Source organism: Passer domesticus, chromosome 6 (genome assembly GCF_036417665.1).
Source record: "Passer domesticus isolate bPasDom1 chromosome 6, bPasDom1.hap1, whole genome shotgun sequence".
Classification (NCBI taxonomy): Eukaryota; Metazoa; Chordata; class Aves; order Passeriformes; family Passeridae; genus Passer; species Passer domesticus.
Window position 1 is genome coordinate 15,198,857 of NC_087479.1, and position 22,551 is coordinate 15,221,407.

The window sequence follows — 22,551 nt, forward strand, 5'->3', positions numbered from 1 at the left end:
TTTACCATTATATACATCTCTTAAAAACAACAAACATCTTTAGTCATTCTTACTAACATAGCAGATATGAGTAAAATATATCTTAAAGCTGTTAAATGAGTGCAGCTTTTTTCATCTGGAAATTGCAATTCTTCATGATTGCGATTCTCTCTTTATGTGCCTATTTGAGTAAAATCTGTTTTCAAGAAATACCTAAACACTTTCTTGCTGTTGTGGGTCTGTAGATCACCCACTCTTATTGCAGTGGAGTACTGGGGATAAACTCTGTAGAAAACCTTGAGGCACCATTGCACAGCTGCTGCCTCAAGGTGAGGCTAATTTTGACAGCTTCTATCTCACTGCACTACTCTCATGCTTTGCATATTGATCCTGGATATATTTTTGCAAGTCGAGTCCCCATCCCTAGGAAGATGAGGCTTCTGAATGTACACTGCTCATTTCTACAGTGATCCTGGCAGTCTGGTTTGAGCACTGCAAAGGTAGTGCAAGCCCCAAATTAATGAGTTCCCCATCCCTGACATCCCTCTGGCCTTCTGACCTGTTCTCCCAAACTTAGCCCACCTTACACAGAGGTGTTTTACACGGGGCCCATTGGTGTTTGTAGGATTGGGTTGGTGCATGGGGAGCTGTGCTTCTGACTCAGGGGAACTTGGAGATTGCTGCCTTGTGTGAGTCCCCTTGCTCCAAGTGGCAAGAACTCAGTGGAAGCCCTGAGCTCTTGCTCCTCATGAGGCAGGATGACATCACCCAGGGGATGAGAGACACCACGCCTCTGTGCAAAGCAGTGGCTTTTACAGAGTTAAGATCAATGAGAACTTGCCATGGTGTGAGGCAGCCTGCTCTGCAGTGCCTACACAAACTCAACAGGAGCTGGCAGCAGCTCCCGTGAGATCCCATCCCGATAAATCTGTGCACCAGGACTGATTAGAAGGTAGGATGGTGAGATTTTTATCAGAGCCACAAGATTTTTATCAGAGTGTGGTGGCAGAAAAACAGGTTGTTGGCCTGTTGCTAAAGGGAAAGAAGTTAGGAAAAATCCCATTGCTGCTAGGACAGAGCAAAAGCTTTGGGAAATCACACAGAGAGCAATGTCCTTCCCCATCTACCTCCCAGGCCTTTGGGTTTGAGATGGCACAACAACAGCTGCATTGGTAGATTCCCTACTGGTCTGTGAAAAATGGCTGCTACTAGCAGAAGTGTAAAATGAGATAGATACCTCTGAATTCTGATTTGGGAGTTATTTACCAAGCTGTGGGTCATCTCTACAGTTTTCCTCCAGATGAGCAACTTCATGCTCCAGACCAGCAGTTTGACCTGAATTGTGGAAGGGACCGGGGGTAGAAAGAGGGATCATCCTAAATCCCTCTGGAAGAAGGGGATATGTAGGGGACAGGAAACTAATACATCTTGTGCCAAACATACACCAAAAGCAGAAAAATGCCTACAGTTCACAGTATGAAGGTCTATAGAGCCTGGGCACTAAACATACCTCACCGATGTTATTCTCAGCACAGTTCTGATAATATTCTATAGGAACTGGACAGTTCTGGAAAGCTTGTGTAGGGAGATGGAGTATTTTTTCCTAATTCCAAGAAAATCCGTCTTGGTCTACTTCGCATCACTTGTCCTTGCAGCTTTCTTTTGTCTTAATATGTGATAGGGAACCCTCTTCATTATATTAGTGTTATTAAATGTAGACAAAAAAGGAAGGATTCTGATAGACATAAATAACTAAAATTTTCATTTAGGAACTGTGTATTTAATCTGTGGTAAACATATGTGTTTTATGGTGCCTCTCATTCATCTGGAGATGTGTTTTTTTCCTCTACAATTCCTACTCATGCATTCTCTCAGCCTATGGGGCAGCTGGATCCAAATTAAGCCCTGAAAGAAAGCTTGACTTCCTTTATAAGCTAAAGGTTGTAACCTTTATAACCTAATCCACCTGACTTCCTGCAGTGGCAGTCAGCAGAAGGGGATAATACAGCTTACAGTGAAGCATGTGAACACCTATCATAAGCATCCAATATAAATGGCCTGCTGGGGGTCTGTGAGACATGATCTGACACACTTATGGGAAGTTAGGAGGAAAAGGACTTATCTAGAGAGAGTTTAACTCAGCTGAGAACCCCTGTGAGGGAAGATAGACCCACAGGGCTGGGCCCTGGAAGGCAGCCTAGCTCTGCCCCAGCAGAGCAGAGTGGCAAACTTCTGGCAGCCTGTGAGCCATGTGGGAGACTGTGAGTTTGTTCTGTCTGACCTTGTTTATGGTCCAGTGGGACTCTGATTGATGGCAGGATATCTTCTGTCAGAAACACTGTTTGCTTTGCCACATGGCAGAGTCCATGTAGGATGCTGTTACAAAACATGAAGCAGTGGAATTGCAGGGCCACTGCAGTGTGTGTTCCTTTCAGCAGTGAGGAGAGGTGCTGACAACGCCAAAAGGCACAGAGCATTTGGATGGTTACAGAAGCACCAGTTGCTCACATAAACTCTGCTGTTCAGATGCTACCAGTACTTTGGACTTTCTTGTTGCCAGCTATGCAATTTGAGTCTCAGCCCTGGTATCTGGAATGCCTTGAATGAGCACATCCACCCTCTCCCCACAGTCAAGTCATCTGCACAGCCTGTGATCACTGTTATTATTGCAAGGACATGAGAATTTCGACAGGTTGTAAGCCAACCCTATACTAAATGTTTCCATAGATTCAGTGCAACAAAAGCTGCAGGCATTTTCCTTGTACTCACACTAATTCCAAGCAGAGAATCACTAAGCTCTTAAAACCAGATTGTGATAGTTCCCAGGCAGGGTAGGTTTTGAACTGGGATTCTGAGAACCCAGCTACTCATCTTTGACATGAGTCTTGGTAGTTTGGAACGTAGGGAAAAAACCTCAAACAGAGTTAATCCCTAATCCAGCATTCAAATCATGTCTCTAAAGAACAGAGGCAATAGAATTTCCAGTCACGGAAAAAGTGCAAGAGAAACACAAACATTCTTAAATGTGTGTTTTGCTTGAAAACTGCAGTGGGAGTTAGAAAAGTGCAAATTATCAAGAGCAAAAAAGCATGAAGACTACAGTGGGCTATGTATCTCTGAGTCCGGTAACACACCCTTCAAATCTTACCCATCCATACTACAGTCCTGGTTGGGTACTGCACATTTGCCCTTATCCACATGGGACTGCTTTCATTAGAGGTAAACACAGCATATATATGATATCATTCATTCCCTTTAAACTGTTAGCCACCAAAGACCAATCTGGAAAGATCCTTCATTAAGTTCCCAGTCCCAGGTATAACAGTGAATCCATTTAAAATAATTTGGTGATTGTACTTTCCTCAAACTAAAAATTTTGAAGAAAACTATAATTTATCCATTTCATGTAAATGTCCTTGATATGACAACACTCTGGTCACACAAACTCTGCTGATGTTGCTGGAAATTACTTTGGTGGTTTCTTGCAAAAAAAGAATTTCAGTGATGAAAGTACAGTTCAGTTCTAGAGATGAAGATGAATTTATTACAAGTGAATGAAACTTAATTATACTGTCTTTGTTTCTCTAATTTTTTGTTGCATTGAGTTTCTTTTCCATAAGCTGTCTGGAAAAAAAATTCTTATGATTTATTACTTTACAAACAAGAATATATTCTTCATCATTGGAAAGCTGTTAATAGCAATGTGATTCTCATATGGAAGGTCTAAAGAAGACTATGTGACTTGAGCAAATATCTTATTAAGGAAAAGTAACTATATTGTTTACTATGTTTCATGTAGGAAAAAAACATGGAAGATGGTCTGATGAAGGAAGAGGTTTGAAATGAAAAATCAGTATAAAACAAGATCACAGAATCATTAAGGCTGGAAAAGACCTCCAAGATTATCAAGTCCAACCTACATGTTGTAGTCATCATAAGATGGTTGCAGCCAGGAAAGAACCTCATAGCAGGAGAAAACATTTGTGCACAGAGATGAAAGATGCAATAGGTTCTAAAATGTGTATGAATGATAGGTTTGCTGCTCTCGCAGATGCAGATTCTCCAGCCATCAAAAAGCCCATACAATAACTTACATATTAAAGGGATGGTTACTAGAATTTATTTTCTGTTCCTCTGTCTTTCAAATGAGAGCTGTGTCTCTTGGTTAATTTTATAGGTAAAATTTGAAGACATTTTGTGCCTCAGTGGCCCACCCAAAGATTACCACCTCATGCCCATGCCTGTGATTGTGCGGTGTGTCACAGACCTGACATATTCATATTCACCAAAGGTGACCAAGATGAGACATCTAACAGAAGCAGATCTGCTCCAGCACCCCTGTACACTCTTAGATTGGCAGGCTGGGAAAGATGGTGCAGCAGCCATGGCAGAAATCCCCTGTAGGTCCATCCTAGATCCCAAAGCGTCCTGTGGAGCCATGATAATGTAAGTCATTGGTGGAAATGGAACTGTATTTATCGCTGGCAACCACATAGTCTCATATTTTGCCTCCATTGAAACTGGGAAGAGAGTTGCTGCACCATCTCTGATCTGTCAGAATCCTCAAAATCCTAAAATATTAGGGTGCCAAAGACTTGTTTAAGAAAAGGGAAATAAGTAAGAGAATCATACATTAAACTTCATTTCACTGAATATATTTATTCAGCTAGTTGATCTTCCTTCTGTTTCTTCACTGAGGCAAACAATATTAATCTGTTGTACAATAACAAATGGTAACACTTTGCAAAGATTAGCCCTAATACTTTCTATCTGCCTTTGGAAGCAATAAATTTTAAGGGTAATTCCAAAATATCTACATAAGGGATTTTCCTGGTGCTTTATTAAGGCCACGTTTGCACCACAAAAATATAGAACCTAAGACATCAATTTAAATTTAATTTAGCACCAAGAGGTTTCTCTGGGTAGACAATTTCATTTCAAAATTGGAACTTTTATATTCTGGTGAACTTGTCATTCTAAAAGTTGTTGACATAAAAAGGGCTCTTTTACACCAGGAGAAAAAGGTCCATAGGGCAAATTCCACTAGTAAAAAGTAGTTATTTCAGTATACCAGCTATGAGTGAGATCCTTGCAAGATGCCAACCTTTCAGTGTGATTCTTTTACATTGTTATCTGCAAGTAGAACTGTTACGCATGGAGCCTCAAGTTCTGGGGATTATAGGAAAAGGAGCCCTGTGCCACCATCTCCTGGTAAAGTAAAGGAATGGACCTGACAAATACTGATTCATTTTCAAACCAGAAACAATAGCATCTTTCTGGGTTGTTATTGTGTCCATAGGGACTTTGATTTTCTTGCTAAGTTTTAGCTACAGGTTTGGCAAAATGGTGCACCTGACTGCTGTCACACAGGATTGATGGTTTGGTGTTCTGGTGGTAGTGCATACACAGATCAGCTCAGGAGTGGAAAAGAAGACAAATTAAATATTAGAACTTACTAGGAAAGAAAAAAACAACAAATCACATAGCAAATTATCTAAATCTCTGGGCCATCCACACATGGTCCTATACTAACAGAGAACTATTAAATCTTCAGAAAAAAATGTAAGGCTAATCTAAGGTCTGGAGCAGCTCCTGTTAGAAGTGAAAGAGTTTCAGCCTTGAAAAGAGACAACTTAGCAGGCATAAAGAAGGAAAAACTTATTTGTAGCAGAGACTGGGCAAAGGGAGACTGTGTTCCATTATCAGATCTGATGCCAGAGCTACAGACCATCACAAGAAGCACATAGGAGCAAGGTTCTATGCCAGTAAAAAAAGATGGTTCTGCACACACAGGCAGTGCATGTGGAGCAGCACATTGCAGGGTGATGCTGCAATTCCAAAGGTGCACAAGCACACTACTTGCTCCTCATGTTTTCCTGACACAACTTCCCTATGATCAGCATAGCTTTTTTTTTTTTAACTCTACCTTTATCCACAATGCAGCCTACAAACTGTAAACTTCCTGGGTAGATATTGCATACACTGCTTTTCCATTTTATGTTGTGTCTGTTATATATTTCACAGGAGTAAATCCTGCTAAGCAACCTTTTTCAGGAAGCCCAGACTGCTGGCTGACCGAGGAAAAGCAGGACCAAGGTGCAAATGCAGGGCTCTTGGTTGGAGGCAGATGGGGAATGGGGAAGATTTGGGAATGGGAACTTACAGGAGAGAGTATGGGGGTTCCTCCACTATAAGTTCATCTTCCATTGTAAATGCTTTTTTTGACACAAGGAAAAAGGGATTAAGTTTTGCATTTAAAATGCTGTGAGGATGATAAAGGGTGAAGCAACTTGTCTTTGTTCTTCATGCATCTCCTCCTGGTGCTCTCCTGAATGACAGACCTGGGCTGAGAGCACTTTTTGTGGAGAATATTTAGGACCAAACCAAAGAGACAGATTAAAAAAAGCCCATGACCTCTCAACCATCTCTTGCACTGTGACCCTTAGGCTTTTCCTAGTGAAGGACAATTGAGCTAATATAATAGGAAAGGTTGGAAGGTACCTGTGTTTACCCAGGTTAGATGGACAGACTCCCTATTAAGGGCTCCAGAAAACAATGTGCTGTGTCCTTCCACTACATTAGCACTCTCCCCAGAAAGTGTTCTCCATGCGTGAGGGACAAGTGCAATTTGAATTTTTTCCCATTCTAATATTAAGTGATATAAAAATATTTTAAACCTGAGAATCACTTTCAGATGTAAATGAAATTATAAAATGAATAAAAGTAAGAAAATTAAATAAGTTGATTAGGCTGTAAACAATCAGGCTGAGAGATATTAACTCTCTCAGACAATCTGTTCATCAGAAAAGAAAATGCCCCTTTACCTTACTTCATACCTGGATGGAAAAGAGCACCCTAATTTTTACTAGCTTTTAGAAAAAACAAAGTTTAAAACAATTGTGTATAAAATCTACCAAATGTTTAATTCTTCAAAATTCTTAATTTTTTTTGAGTTTTTTTCATATGTTATCATATTATTTATATATTATCATATATCAAATAATGTTATTTATATGTCATCAAAATATCACAAGCAATTTGAGATAGAGGTTTTTTTCAGTTCAAATCGTAACATATTTATTATGCTACATATTATTAGCCACAGATTCTGTTCAGATTTAACAGAGGTAATGATTCTCTTTAACAGAACTACTCACACACTGCTATGACTAGAATTAATAACAATTCCACATCTTCATGAATTAGTTATCAAATTCAGAAACAATTCCTAGGGCCTTTGTTTCTTCTTCTATTTCATTTGTTCTCAGAGGGCAACCCAAGATTCCTGTCTGCCAGACCTGTGCATGTATTATTACATTAACACATCACACTTACTGGATGATCTTTTTCCACTCCAATGAATACTCAGAGTATTCACGTACATGTCTTTCACAGATAGGTGAAAACACATACAGTTATTAATGCAAAATTATCTACACATATATCTACACATAAGTAGTTTTCTATTTTATTTGATCTTTAAGCAGAAGACCCTCAGAAGGAAAGCTGTGAATGGCCTTTCCCCTCACTTCCTCATCAACCTTTTGCAGCCCACATATGACCCAAGTGGATGACGTGGGTCTGATGGTCTCAAGTAGAATGGTTTGAGGGTCTTGAAACCAGATCAAGTGATCAGGTTTTCCAGCACCTAGGTTAGTATGCAGAAAGATTAACACTGCTGAATTCAAAAAGAAAAGGGTATGCCCTGTCCTGTTTTGCTGCTTGACTCCGCAGCCATACAAAACAACCACAGGACAAGAGCCTTGATTTGAGATTAAGAAAATCCAGTTCCCTTTCCAGCATTGCCTCAGCTTCCCAAGCTCAGCTCCCCACCAGTGTGCTTTCATTCAGAGATGTTGAACACCTCATGTGGGGCATTTCAATATCTGATATAGTCTGGAGCTCCTGCTCAGAAACCAAATGCTTGGGAACTTGCAGAGAGGGACATGTTGGCAACTAGGTCTGTTTAAAAAAGTTTATTTATTTTCTGCCTTAGTTTCCCCTTCAGTGATTTGCTCATATATTATATTAAACCCCAAATATTATCCAGTGATGCCAGCATGTCTTCTTTAGCACTGGATGAAAGGTGAATTGGCAGCCTGTTCTGTGTCCTCCTTGTGTCCATTTCAGCTGCATATGATCCAGAAGATTAACCTAAGGAAACGAGATGTCTGTTTCTGACCACATGTTTCTTTTTGCAGTCAGTGCTGCTTCTCAGCAGAAGTGGTTTTGTTGTATATTTTCTACAAAGCCAGGTGAAAACTCTTCCCCAGTTCCCCAAATACACAGTCACAGGTGATGGCCAATAGCAACAAGTAAACAACTTTCTTGGTTGTAAATATCTGCTAGAGTGATAATGTCCCATGTTATTCTCCTAAGAAACTTGGAGACTGTTCACCAATCACACACAGTCTGCTCTGCATAAGAAAATCCCCAAAACCATCAAACATGGTGTTGAAGGTTGTGACTGAGGTATATAGTAAGGAAGAAGGACTTTCTAAATCCAAACCCTGTTTTGAAATCCTGCCAGAGAGGTTATGGCTCTGGCAGTGCCCCCAGGATGAATCCAAGAGGACGTTCTGGCAGGGACACTGTGATGCGTTGTGAGTGGTGCTGGCTCAGACCCAAGCAAGGGGTGGCCCTCACACCAAGTCACAGCTTTCAGCTCCAGCCATGAAAGGTATGGCTGAGGCTCTCTTGCCAAACACCCACAGCAGCAGGTCCCTCCTGTCAGTCTGCGAGCATGGAAGCAACAGAGACACAGTCTCTGCTCCAGTCCTTCTTGTCTACAGCCCCATTACCCATGTACTGTTAGCATTTGTCTGGGTTGGAAAAATTGTCCAAAATATCCAATGTCATTACTGCTTGTTGTGCATTCTCACTGGCAGCTTTTATTTGAACTAATTAATGATTAATGGAGTGCTCTGATTAACTCTGTTTAATGGTACTGAAGGTAAGAATGAGCAGACAAGACCAGACTGTAGCAATGTAAGTACCCTTTTAGATTTCCTTTGGATCTCTTACATTTGATGTTGGGGGTGGTCATTGCCTGGGAGTGGTTCTTTTGTACATGTAAATATGGAATATATATCTTATGAAAAAAATCAATAAATTTCAAAAGCCAGAAAGAACCAATGCAAAAGAAGATACTTCATATAATAAAGTAAAAATTTGGTTTGGAAACAATAGAAATGGCCATAGATTTTTATACCAGAAAGACCAGTCATCTAGTCTTTCACCATTGAAGAAACTGTAGGAGTATTTTGTAATTTTGGTTCTGGATAGTATGAGCTACGCTTATATCACATTTTTGTTTAACACAGATTAAATTCTGTAATTATTTGATGAATTGAGGAAGGCTAACAGAGCTGCAGTAACCTTCATGCAGTACGGCATACAAAACCAACTCATGCCAATTACTATTGGAAAAATGTCATAAGCTTCCAGTTATTTACAAATTTTAAAAGAATATGCTAATATTAAAGTTAATAAACTTTTAAAAGTTTTAAATTACCTCTTTTGAAAGAGAACTAGACTATATTTATTAATAGCAGAGGTGTATTCTTTCCAGGGAACACTGGCACACATCAGAAATGTGAATTATAAGTGTGGGGGACTTTGGAGAAAGGTTTATTCTGAGAGCATCATTTTACTTTACTGGAGCACACAGTATGAACAAATTTGTTTCCATGATGTGTTTTGCATGTCTATTTCTTTTGCAGAAACAGCTGAAAGCAAAATGAAGACCACTTTCTCCTTGTGTCTATTGCTAGTTGGTTTGCATACTGTTGCCCTGCGTCATCAGCATCCTCGCTACCGTAATAAGCAGGATGATGTTAAAGGGACATATTATCCAGGACATGGTTCTCAGTGGGAAGAAGCTTCTCCACTTAAGAACAAAACCTTTGTCAAGCTAGTTTTCAGCAACGCTGACTTTGCATTTTCCTTTTATAAGCTGGTTGCATCTGAAGCAACGGACAAAAATATTTTCTTTTCACCCATAAGCATCTCTGCTTCCTTTGCAATGCTGGCACTTGGTGCCAAGGCTGTGACACTGACACAGATTTTGGAAGGGCTTGCCTTTAACCTGAAAAAGACTCAGGAGCAGGAAATACATGAAGGTTTTTGCCAACTCCTCCACATGCTGAACCGTTCAGATAGTGAGTTCCAGCTGAGCCTGGGCAATGCCCTTTTCATAGAAGAGACACTAAAACCACTACAGAAGTTCTTGGATGATGTCAAAAGCTTTTATGAATCGGAAGTCTTTTCTACTGACTTTAACAACTCTCTTGGTGCTGAGAGTCAGATCAACAGTTATATTGAGGAAAAGACAAATGGGAAAATTGTTAAACTAGTGGAAAATCTTGATCCTCTGACTGCAATGGTTCTCATTAACTATGTCTTCTTTAAAGGTAAGATACATGAAAGGGTGCAAAGATAATGCTTATTACAGAGAATGAAAAGAAAAAAAAATATTTTAAATAGAGGAAATCATGTTCAATATCTGCAAGGTATCAGTATAAACCCATGCATATTTGTTGCAAGTAAAAATATGTCCTTGCCTGCTTTACTGAAATTTTAAATCAAATAACTTTATTGAATTTGGTTAATTTTGTCATGTGTTCATAGACTCATGCTGTAGTGAAAGATGGTGTTTTCAGTATCAGCTGTCTGTGATTGTCTTTAAGCGCCAAAAAAAAATATATACAATGCTGTAACACCTGAGGATGCAGTAACATGGAAAGGATATTTACTCTGATGAAAGGAAGGTTGTGGAACTACGTCCTGTTTTATTCACTGTCACCATTCCTCTTTGTACTCCACTGAATAAATTTTCTTTTTGTCATAAGCCCATTGGGAGAAACCCTTCAGTACAGCACTGACAAAACAGGAGGACTTTTTTGTGGATCAGAATACATCTATAAAAGTTGACATGATGTATCGAAAGGGTTACTACAGAAATTACTTTGATGAAGAGCTGTCCTGTTGGCTGGTTCAAATACCTTACAATGGAGGTGTTGCAGCATTATTTGTTTTGCCTGATGAAGGGAAGATGAAGCAGGTAGAAGATGCCCTCTTGAAAAGAACTGTAACTAAATGGGAAAAGTCCCTCCAAGACAGGTAAGATTTTTTGCTAAGAGGTGACCATGTTACAGATTAGTTGTGTTTGTCTCACTAAGACTAAACACTAAAGGAGAGGTTATTTGCCTGAACTCTATGCACCTAATATATAGACTTACTTGACTCTATGATGGACTTCCCTTTTCTTAGCTGGAAAATGAAAATGGAAAAGAGCTATGGCTAGTGAACAAATAAGTCATTAAGCTTGGGATTCAACTTGGGTTAAATTCCTTATTCAACCAAAAACTACTTAGCACCATGATGAGTTCTACAGACCTTTGCTTCATACAAGCACTGGGAAACTACAATGGAGTAGCTGTTGGGTGTTATGCTGAGGGCATTCTGTGTAAAAGTGGATTCATTCACCACTACTGCAGCTATTTCTGTGGTGGCAGGCTGTGTTATGTATTTGAACAGCCTTAGTTCAGCTGGCTAGAATATTTTGAAAAAGCCCTCTTACCTGGCAGTAGTAGCTCTGTTTGCCACTGAGTTGGCATAGCTGTGTCTTCCACCCCACTCCCTGAACCCCACTGCAGAGGCAGGAGCTAGCACAGACTTACTCTGTTCCAACTCTCCCCATTAAATAGCTAACCTGATCAGAAGTGCTATCTGAACCCTGAAAGAATGTTGCAAATATTTAGAAAAACTGATGTGAAGTGTCAATATAGTGAAGTCATTGAGGAGAGTTGCCTAGATGATGATTTGCCCCTATTTGTGTTTTTTGTTACAGAAAAATACATCTGCACATTCCAAAATTTTCTATTTCTGGTACCTATGATGTGAAAAATATAGTCAAACAAAGGGGTATGGTCAATCTGTTTACTGAACAAGCTAATCTCTCAGGGATTACTGAGGAGCCTGGACTGAAGGTTTCAAAAGTAAGTGAGCATGTGAAAGCAACCACAGGATTTGCCTGTTCCCAGGAACCTGACAATAATATTCCGTGAAAAGCTTATCCCAGTCGCTCTGAAGCATCACTCATTCATCAACAGCTGCCAGTCTGGAAGCAAAGAAAGCCCTGTCTTTCATAAATCTGAAGTCAAACATGCATACAAGGGGTTAGAAAGGCATGGTTGGAGGATGAGGATGAAGACAAATATATCATTAAATGTTCTTTTGGCTACTAAAGAAAATTATCCAAATTTAGAGCATTAGCTTTGGTAAAATTTCCTCTAATTCTTCCTACAGAGAGCAAAGGGCTGTTATTCCTGCCCTTCTAGTGTTCTCAAAAAGTTATTTTTTCAGCTAGATGACAGGGTAAATTCACAATAATACATGAAGCTGCCAAAGACAAAATTGAGTCTCGGCTAAATTACCAGGTTTCTTTGCTTCCAGAGTTTCTTGTCATCAGTCATCTGGAGTGCTCTTTGGCTGCCTGCAGTTTGAGGGTTACCCTCTGCACAAGCAGTGAGGGAGGATGGCTTGAGTGGTGTGATGGCTGTTGGTGCTGCGGTGGGAAGGGGAGCAACTGGTGATGACCTTCCCAGAAGCTGCTGCTGCTCAGTCTTGCTCCAGGCAGGGCTCCCTTTGGCTGGCCAAAGTGAAGAGGGTAGCAGGCTGCTCTCTTCTTGCTGGATTGTCATCTGGAGGCTGTTTGCTTTGTTCCTTGCAGGTGATCCACAGAGCCATGCTGAATGTTCATGAGAATGGCACTGAGGCGGCCGGAGCCACAGTGAAGGAGATTACCTGGAGATCTGGGGATTTTCCTCGCCCACCTCGAGTCAGATTCAACAGACCATTTCTCCTGCTGATTCTGGATAAGTTCACCCACACTGTCCTCTTCATTGGGAAAATTGTAAACCCTCAGAAAAATGACTGATTGATGAAACTTACACACATCACTGGCTAAATTTCTGTGATCCAGTGAAACACTTATGTATGCATACCACCCTGTGCTAGTGCTCATCTTTCAACCATTATCCTTAGAAACCTTATTAATCCCTTACAACACAAAAACTGTTTTTCCTTGTCCAAAAGTCACTAGGATTTCCCACAGCCTACACCTGAATATAGCATGTAGTGTTAATGAAATACAAGTCACTTTTCACCAGTTTTGTAAGAAGCCCTTTCTGACATGCTCCTATTCAGTTGGTTCAAAGTCTCCAGTTGATGTAGGTACTACTGTACAGTCACAGGGTGTGCATGTGAAAGGAGAAACAGAAAAAATTAGGTAAAAATTTAGTCTGTTTAATCCAATAACCCTTGATGAATACTCTTAGATGCAGATTTCTTTAATACTGGAGTGAATTTTCATTAATATCTTTAAGTTTTGTAACCAAGCGTGGCATGAAACTGCAGGAACAGTGACTGAAACATTGGAGGACACCACCAATGTAAAGGACTGATGAATGCAGCTGTTTTAGCTTGCCTTCCTCTGTCTCCTCCTCAGCAGAAGCCCTCGGCCTGGAGACAAGAAGGCTGCTTTGCTCTACAGATAATTTCAATTCTACTAAGGAAGGAATGCATAGCAGAAAAAAGACTTTTGTTTTATCCTACTAATATAATGATTGTTGCTAATGCCTTGAGATAAAAGACTGATGAAGTAGTCCATGACATAGCACCAGTTTCCTTTTCACAGATTTGTTGTCACTGTCATTTCTTGTTTCTACTGATGCCGCCTTCAGTATTCACGTTCCAGCTAGACTTGACAGATTGTGGTAGAAAAAAAGGAGGAATGCAAATTATAACTCCAGAAAATTTGCACTTCCTCAGTAGGAACTGCAGAGCTTTTCTAGGGACTGTTAACTTTTAAGCTATCATAAACACACATAAAAAATACAGAAAATATTTCAGAAGTCACTTTTCTAAATGTTAGCAGTGGAGTAAAAGCAGACTGGGAATTGACATTTGTACCTTTTCCTACCTTAAGGTTCCTTGAATCCAGCTGCACTACATAATTGCATGGTTATGAAAGAAACATAACTTCACTTACAAAGCAGTAAATATTTAAATTATTTTATTATCTTTTGCTTTAGTTTTTAAATTAACACCTTTAGCACATCTTATTAAAATATAGAAAGCCAAAGAAAGCATGTAAATTGTAGATTGATTAAATCTTTTGTTACAGAATATCTCAAAGTAGTAGAAAAAAATATAAATTACAACCTTTTAGATCTTAGTTTCTTAAGATGTCTGTGAAAAATACAACATAAAAACTGTGGTGAATATTTCTAAAACACAATTCTTTTTTTGGTTTGGAGATCTTTATTTTCTTTTACATTAAATCAGTGTCATCAATATGATTAAATTGTAGCCATAATTGTAGTAAATATGTACACCAATAAGGAATAGAAAAAACATTCCATGTCTATCTGCAGACAGGTAACACTTGATATTTACTTTTAAAGCCCTCCTCAAAATCACATAAATGAATGACAAAAGTTTCTTACTCATAACTTATTTAGTATGTTCCATATTTAGTAACAAGAAGTTGGCTTCATTCCTCTAAACATATAAGGACTTGGTCTAGGTGAAATACAGATAAATTTATTCTACAGAAGATCATTTAAAACTTCTTGCCAAATCTCAGGGCTAACTCAGGATGAATTGTCAAAGTCCAGCTTTGTAATGACAAATAACTCTGTAGGCAAATATCAAGACTATGTTTGTTGTTCATCATGGACCTCAGATCAATAGTCTCTGTTTGTTAGTAGGAAAAGATATCTGAGTGCTATTTTGCCAACCACATCTCACTTTGAGAAGTAACCTTGCCTCTTAACTCATTTGAAAGTGGACAGACAAAAATGAAGCTGATTTAAGAACTGAATGAGCAGAAAGCATCTTGGTGAGGAACCATCTTCAGACAGGTGTAGGAACCATACATGTCTTGCCTTGGTTTTCTTTCCATTTTGGCAAAAAACAGGGCATGCCTCTCACTGCAAATGTGCAGCAAATTTGTGTAGCGCCCAGAAGGATTGCACAGCCTCCCACAAAAATGTCCCCATTAAGATTGTCACAAACCCACTGGAGTCATGGTTTGCTCAGGACAATCTTCTTTCAGTCTGCTTCTTTTTTGCTTCTTCCTCCATGGGTTTCTTGGTTGGCTCTCTGGCTGTGAGTATTGTGACCAAGAAACCTCAGAGTAACCAGGGAGGACTTCCATCCCAGCTAGTCAAGAGTGGCTGCTGCTGTTGCACACAAGTACTGTGATGGGCCACTTTGGTGCAGGGACATTGCTGGAGGCTGGAGCTGGGGTGATGAGCCACATGAGGGACAAAGTTCAAAGGACATCTTCTAACACAGCCTGCACTGCTGTCTACACACAGCTGTGATGTGGGAGTGCATGCAACCATGCCACGCACAGGCTGCAGCCTCAGCACTGCAGGTGCTGAGGGAAATCAGGGATGGGATGGATCAAAGCAGTCTCTGTAAAGGCTTAAAGCAGTCTTCCTTGTAGGTTAACAGCCACAGAAAAAGAATTGCCAACACAGCAGAAACTTTGGAACAGCACACACTGAAATAAGGAGAAAAGGAAAACAAGCAGCATGGAAAGAGCAGAAAACTGTATTTGTTATCATATTTAGGAATCAGAAGTGCAACAAAGGCTAAAAATGTAAATGAGGAACTCAGAAATCCAGGATAACCCATGATGGAGATAGCTTTAACTGTTATTTACAAATTATGTGAAGTTTAACAGACACTGGAAGAAAACCAGAGGCAATTTTGAGTAGTGTTAAAGATCATTAAAGAAGGAACAAGCAAAAGCGGGAAACTGTATATTGTTGTGGGGTCAGAGAGAGAAATGGTATGCTTGAGGTACAAAAGAAAATTACATCATTCCAACAGCCAGCGGTTAGTGCCAGTGCACAGGTCTGTCGTTCTCAGTGTTGTACAGCACCCACTAGGGAGAATATAAAAGCACATAACAGAAGCAACAGCCTTAAATGTCATGGGCTGAAAACAAATTGCATATTCTGCTGGAAAGACCAACTAATACACTGCTAAATGCACAAAGTAAGGATGGAACACCTCTCCTATGAAGAAACACTGAGAGAATTGTAAATTGTTCAGCCTGGAGAAAAGAAGGCTTTGGGGTTACCTGATTGCAGCCTTGCAGTACCTGAAGAGACCCTACAGGAAAGATGGAGAGGGACTTTGTACAAGGGCCTGGAGTGGCACAACAAGGGGGAATGACTTCAAGTGGAAAGAGAGTAGGTTAGATTAGCTATTAAGATGGAATTTTTTACTGTGAGGGTGGTAAGGCACTGAATTGGTTTGCCTAGAGAAGTTGTGGATGCCCCATCCCTGGCAGTGTCAATGGCCTGGCTGGATAGAGCCCTGAGAAAATCTGGTGTAGTGGAAAGTGTCCTTGCCCGTGGTGTGGTTGGGAACTAGATGATCTTCAAGGTCCCTTCTAACCCAAACACAAATGATTCTGCAGAGCACTGCAGCAGTTTCTTTCCTGAGAGATTTACATCTGTTCTAACTGCCAGCATTTTCCACACCACTATCTGCTCAAAGACCACTCCCTGCCAGGCTTAGTGAGGTGATGGCTCCCTTTCTCTTTTTTATTTTGTACATCTGATACAGTAAGGTTAAACCCAGTCTTTAGTTCAGGCTCCAAATCATTTGGTACACTGCTATGAATCATAAGTGAAACTCAGACCTATTCCCATCTGAAATTACTCACTTTTTGGCCAGTTTTTGGACAGTATAACATGGGGGTTCCTTAAAGAAATGCTTCAGTTTCTTTACTAGAAAGAAATTAAGAATTTTCATTATGCTTTCTCACTCAGATGTTAATTCCCTTCCTCATTATCTTGTGAATGACATCCAGCAAATAAAAAGTACACTGTGTGATTGGGTTTCAATACCATAAATTAACCAATTGCTTCACTGAATATTACCTCTCATAGAGCTGTAAATTACCTAAGTCCCTGGAAAGTAGCAGTGTAGTCAAAACCTGACTCTACTGAAGGTAAGCACCAGCAATTTTGGCTTTACAAGCAGATCTAGGCAATAGCAGGTGACAAGAACATTTAATTTTCTCCTTTGAGTCTTTTCGTGACTCAAAAAAAAGTCAGCTGGTGGGGGAGGGGGCTGGACAAAGCATCCACGTGGATTATGCTTCACAAAGACCCCCCTGAGATAAATGGAAGGGCAGAAGATCCATGGAAGCTCTCCCTCAATTAATGCTAAGCAAGGTTCAGCTCAGAAAATGCAATGGTTTCTCTGTAAATGACAGATCAGAAGTCCCTGGATCATGACAAAGATGTATGATGCTGGAGCTGGAAGACACTGAAGATCAAAGAACACAGCTGTTTGAATGTAAAAAATTCTAATGAGGAACACATTTTTACCATGCAGTGGTTCAGTCTGGAAGACGTGGTCCGGAGAGGATGCAAAATACACGTGCTTGGAGACATGTACCGGAGAAAGCTGATGTTTTGTGCAAAGGGCTGGACTAGACGGCCTTTGGAGGTCTCTCCATCCTAGATTTTGATTCTAAGATTCTGCTGCACAGGCACAAAACCTATGGGGAAAACACACTGGGACACTTGATGTTTTCCCAAAAAGGAAAATACTTTATATAGACAGTTTTAGAAATATGTTTTAATGTCCGATTATAATCACTGAGTTTTAATGTTTCTCTGCTATATTGATTATATATCTGCTGCAAGAAACCATTGGACAACATAGCTGGACAAAAGTTGAACAAGATTTTATTACTAAGTGCATACATGTGTTTTGTTAGAGAAGCACAGAACATCTCCCTTACTTTTTCACTTCAACCTCTTTCTGGCATTTCCAGTTCCCTCCTGTCCACAAGATAGGTCTGTCTCGAGTCCCTGGGCTAGGATTCCTCAGATGAAATCATTCCAGGAAGCCACTGCATCAGCAACCTCCCTTTACACTTTTGCTGTCCACCTCTGTTCCTATGAAATTTGCCCACTTTCTTTGCAGGATGTTCACAAAGACCTCCTGAATTTTGCTGGGAAGCACACTGAGGCTGCACTAGCCAGGGCTGCTGAATCTTGTCTTCTCACTACTCAGCAGTTATCACTGATTATAGCTGTAGGTTAAACTGTCTGTAGCAAAAACCACTGATGAAACCTTGGCTCGGAGTTTTGTAAATCCATATAAGGCATGATGGTCATCAACATCATTGGAAAAAAGAAAGTGCAAGGGAAGATGCTGTAAACTATAATCCATTATCTTCTCTGTGCAGACTTGATGCTGCCTTAAGCAGCCTGTGTGCAGTACTCACAGCTTTTGCACTCTGAAACAATTTTATGTGTTGGAGATATTAAGGATTAGGGGCTTGACTGCACAGATTTTGGGTTCTTGTGTGATCCAAACTTTTTCTGTGATTAAACAACAAGAAATTGAAATTTGTAGCTTGAAAATAGCCTCTATCAAATACAAACTGACGAAAATGTCAATTTGCTTAACTGAGACCTGTTTTTATATTGTACAGAGGGAAGCAGAGAATGTAGGCAAAGACAACTTGAAATTCGATTACATAATACAAAAAGCAAAGAATTTCAAGGAGTGATCTTTATTTCATATGCATGCATGCATCACTAAGCAGCTGTAGAAACTGATAGTGTGCCAGGAGCACACTGTCAGATTAAGTTGGGCTAATTAAACCTCATTACTTTGTTAGGCACGGCTCAGTGAACAGCCACTGTGTAACTGCTTACAGAAATTCAGCAGTGCCAACAGTCCAAGCCAAGTGAAAACATGAGGGGAGAGTTTTCTTTAGTATCAATGACAAAAATCAACATTTCCTCCCTTGAAAGGATAAACACAATACATCAGATCAGAATGACTTTGCACATGACCTGTGTTTGTATTAGAACTAAGAGCAGAATTATGTTTCTTTCACAAGTGGGCTAACAAGAAAAATGAAGCAGATGACTGAGAGACATTTCAGTGCATCCAGAGCCTGTATTTGCATGTCTTAAAGTTTCTTGTAAGCCAATCATTACTACTACTAAATAAAACAATAATACATAACTACTTAGGATTAGTAACACTTTCATGGACAAACTTCCCACTAGCACAACTAACGTTTTCAAAGTCAGAGTTTTAAAATGAAACTCTTTTAGTAACAACAGGGCTCTTGGATAAAAACATGACTTGGCCAGGAAATATCAAACACCTTAACATTTATTCCAAACATCTGCCAAATGTCTCAATGAAGTACAGACTGACTATTAGGACATTTTTTGTTTGGTCCATAAACATGGATTTAAGAAGTCTGTTTCCATATTTAAGAAATTCACTTTCCACACAACACAGAAAAGTGTGTATTTGACGCATGAATTCCGGTTCTTCTCAGGTTTAATAAATGCAATACATAGAAGGGAAGCTTTTGAGAGTTTAATGAATGAAACAAAATGGGATCATCTCCTTTCTTTCCTGAGACTTTAATTCCGAAATATTATTTTCAAGGCTTTGAAATATGAAAATGGCAACACAACAATTTTGCACATCTTTTTATAACCAAGTTGTATTTTTTACTGTGCTTCTCTAATTGAGACAGCTTTTTACATAGATAACTATTAAAAGAAAACTAGAGAAAATCTTGAATACCCCTCAGAATGACACCTCAGAGTCATAGAGGAATCCAGAATTAGCCCCAATGCTTGCAATACAATTTTTTACAGTACTGTCTCTCTCCTGCTACCTTCTGCTTCAGCTGGCTCTACAGCTGCTCAGGAGAGTCCATGGCCCAGGTTTCCTCTTCTGTTGTGACCAAACCAAGGCTCAAAGAAAGCTTCTGAATGTAGGACAGTTTCTGAACTGCTGCCAAGCTCATTTGTGGGGAAAAAACCCCAAGTTATGTGTTAATTGCCTCTTCTGATCTGCTTTTCTTAGCGCCATGTTGAAGGAGGTGCCCAAGATGCATGATCAAAAATCTAAAGCCCCAGTGCAGGCCCTAACACACTTCAGGAGATGCCTTAGCACTTGTGTCACTAGCTCGCAATAAGCTAGGGAGGTGTATCTGGTAGTACAGCTGCTCATGGCCATGGACCTCTCCTCTTCAGAGATGGCAGATGGCTGCAATGCATGTTTGGGGACAACAAACATCAAAGCCAGCTAGCCCAGCAAGCCCTGACTTCTACCTTCTCTGCATGGCTACATCAGCATTTATCTGTGTCCTCAGACAGCTGGAGTTTTTTTAATCCATGTAATGTTTAACAGAAGTGTAAATATTTAACAATGTTCACCTCTATGACTAAAAAAGTGCCCAGAACCACCAACAGCCTGTCTTGGAGCACCACGAGCACCTCTCTCGTTTTCCCTGAAACACTGCACTTGTGGCATAAGGCATTCTGGCTTATACATTCATTCAATTTAAATGCAGAGTGCTTGTGACTGACAAAAAAAGAAAACAGGCTATTTTATCTAGCCTCACCTGACATTCACAAATGCTCCAAGAGACAGCAGCAGTTGGTACTCTAATAAGAAAAAATACAAATTCAAAAATCAAAATACTTAACAGCAAACATTGGTTCTATCTAAGGCAAACTGCAGAGCTAAGCTATATTCTGAAATTTAAAAAAAAAAAAAAAAAGAAAATGAAAAAAAAAAGGGTTGAGTCTGTAAATACCATGCAGGGAACCCATCTGCATGACCAAGGCCATGATCCCAGCAGGTAAAGAACAATCTCTGAAAGCAGCATAGCTGGGAGCTGCTGTGCTTACACAGTTTTACATACACAGCTCCTTGGTTCTACAGCATCAAGGGGATTGTGCTGTCTCTTACTGAACAAGTCCTGCAAGGTGTAGCAGAGGCATAGAGAGACTAAACAGGCATTGTCCTGGCTGGCTGACCAAACTATGCTCATCCATTGGTGAATGGGGGTAAACCTGCTTCACAGCACTTATCTTCATATTCTTTGGAAGATTCCTGGGAAATACATCTTTAGAAGAAGGTCGAGACTCACAGTTTGACACTGCCTTATTACTGGTTAATATTTCTGGGTTACTCTCTTCCATCATTTGTTATTGTTTGATGTATTTGAGACTAGGCTGCTGTTCGTATACATTACAGCAGTTGCATTTGTTCAGTATTGTCTTTGGGCATTTGCAGTGATGGTACATATTTTATACAGCTTTTTCAAGAGCTGAAATCTAAATTAAGTACTTTCCAGATCTTGATAGGCTAGGTGGTCCTTAACAGAGATACAGAAATAATCATTTGATTGTGAGGAGACCATTACAAGACCGAACAAGGTACCCTCTTTATTTATGAGGCCAAGAGGACTCATTGGTCCCTGGGTACCTACCAGTGGGGTTTCTACAGTGTAGAAATAAAAGATGAGACATTGACACATAAATGGAGCCCAGTAAGCTGAGTAGCATGACTGAAGAACAAGTGGTGCTCCTTGTGGCTGCCTCACCCTGGCCTTCAGAGCTTAGTACTGGGCAAAATTGTGTCTCCAGATGAGCAGTTATATTCATCTCAGGTAGCACACAGGGCAGAGTGCTGTGCTCTTGACACCAAAATATCATTTCCAATAAATATTTGCTTAGGAGTTGCATACCCTTTGGAATGTAACACTGTACTCTACTGAGCAGCCTGGTCCCAGTGGTCTTTGCTCTGTTTGGAGTGAAGAGATGTGGACACATGCATACAAGGTCCAAGAACACTGGCTTCACCGACATTCAGCTTTGTGCTTCCAGGTAATATGTATCTGAAGCCATGTAATATTTAACAGAGGAAAACAGCACTATGAGTAAAGCAGCAAGAAACAGCACAGCCCATTGACAGCACGAGCCCTCTGATTGTAAAGTAAGTACCCAGTTATCTTTATCATAATGACTTTGACCCAGCTGTATGGTATTTAGCTAAGTGAGTCATAAAGCACATCTGCTTTCAAGGGTGAAATCTAATTTCTAAGTACTCAAATGACAACTGAACTTAATTTCAAGAAATACTGAATAGCAAATTCTGGGGATTCATTATAGCAGCTCCACAGAGTATAATTCTACTATGAATATTTATCCCAAATAGCTCAAAAACATCTAGAAAAAATATGCTTCAATAACAGAAGTATTCCGACTTCTCAACTGTCAATTTTATTTATCATTACTAATTCTCCCTAAAGCTTACAATCAGATAACCAAAACTGAAGGGAATGAGTAAGTATCTTGCTTACACTAAGATAACCCAGACAGAATTCACAACCTGATCTTTCTATGCCAATGTCCTCTGCAAATTCCAATTTACTCAGATCACACAGAGCAAAGCTGCAAAAATACAAGCTGGCTCCTTTTCACCCAAACCTTGGTGGTCAGAGTGCTGTCCCAGGGTGGAGAGAATCCCAGTAAACATCTCATCTGCTCTGCTGAACCCGTGTCTTTTACCATTGACTGGTAAGCAGGTAGCTTGTGTTTTTCTGCCTGAAGCTCATCTGTTTCAAGCAGGACATTAGGTGAAGGCTATTTGGAGCTTTTCTACTCACTGGTACCATGTTAGTGGGAGTAGCTCTTACTTGTT

The 22,551-nt window shown here is 40.0% G+C and overlaps 1 pseudogene; it reads left to right on the forward strand.

Moving 5' to 3' along the window:
• The first annotated feature begins 67 nt into the window (after positions 1-67).
• Positions 68-16,637, forward strand: LOC135302690 (alpha-1-antitrypsin-like; annotated as a pseudogene).
• The last annotated feature ends 5,914 nt before the right edge of the window (positions 16,638-22,551 follow it).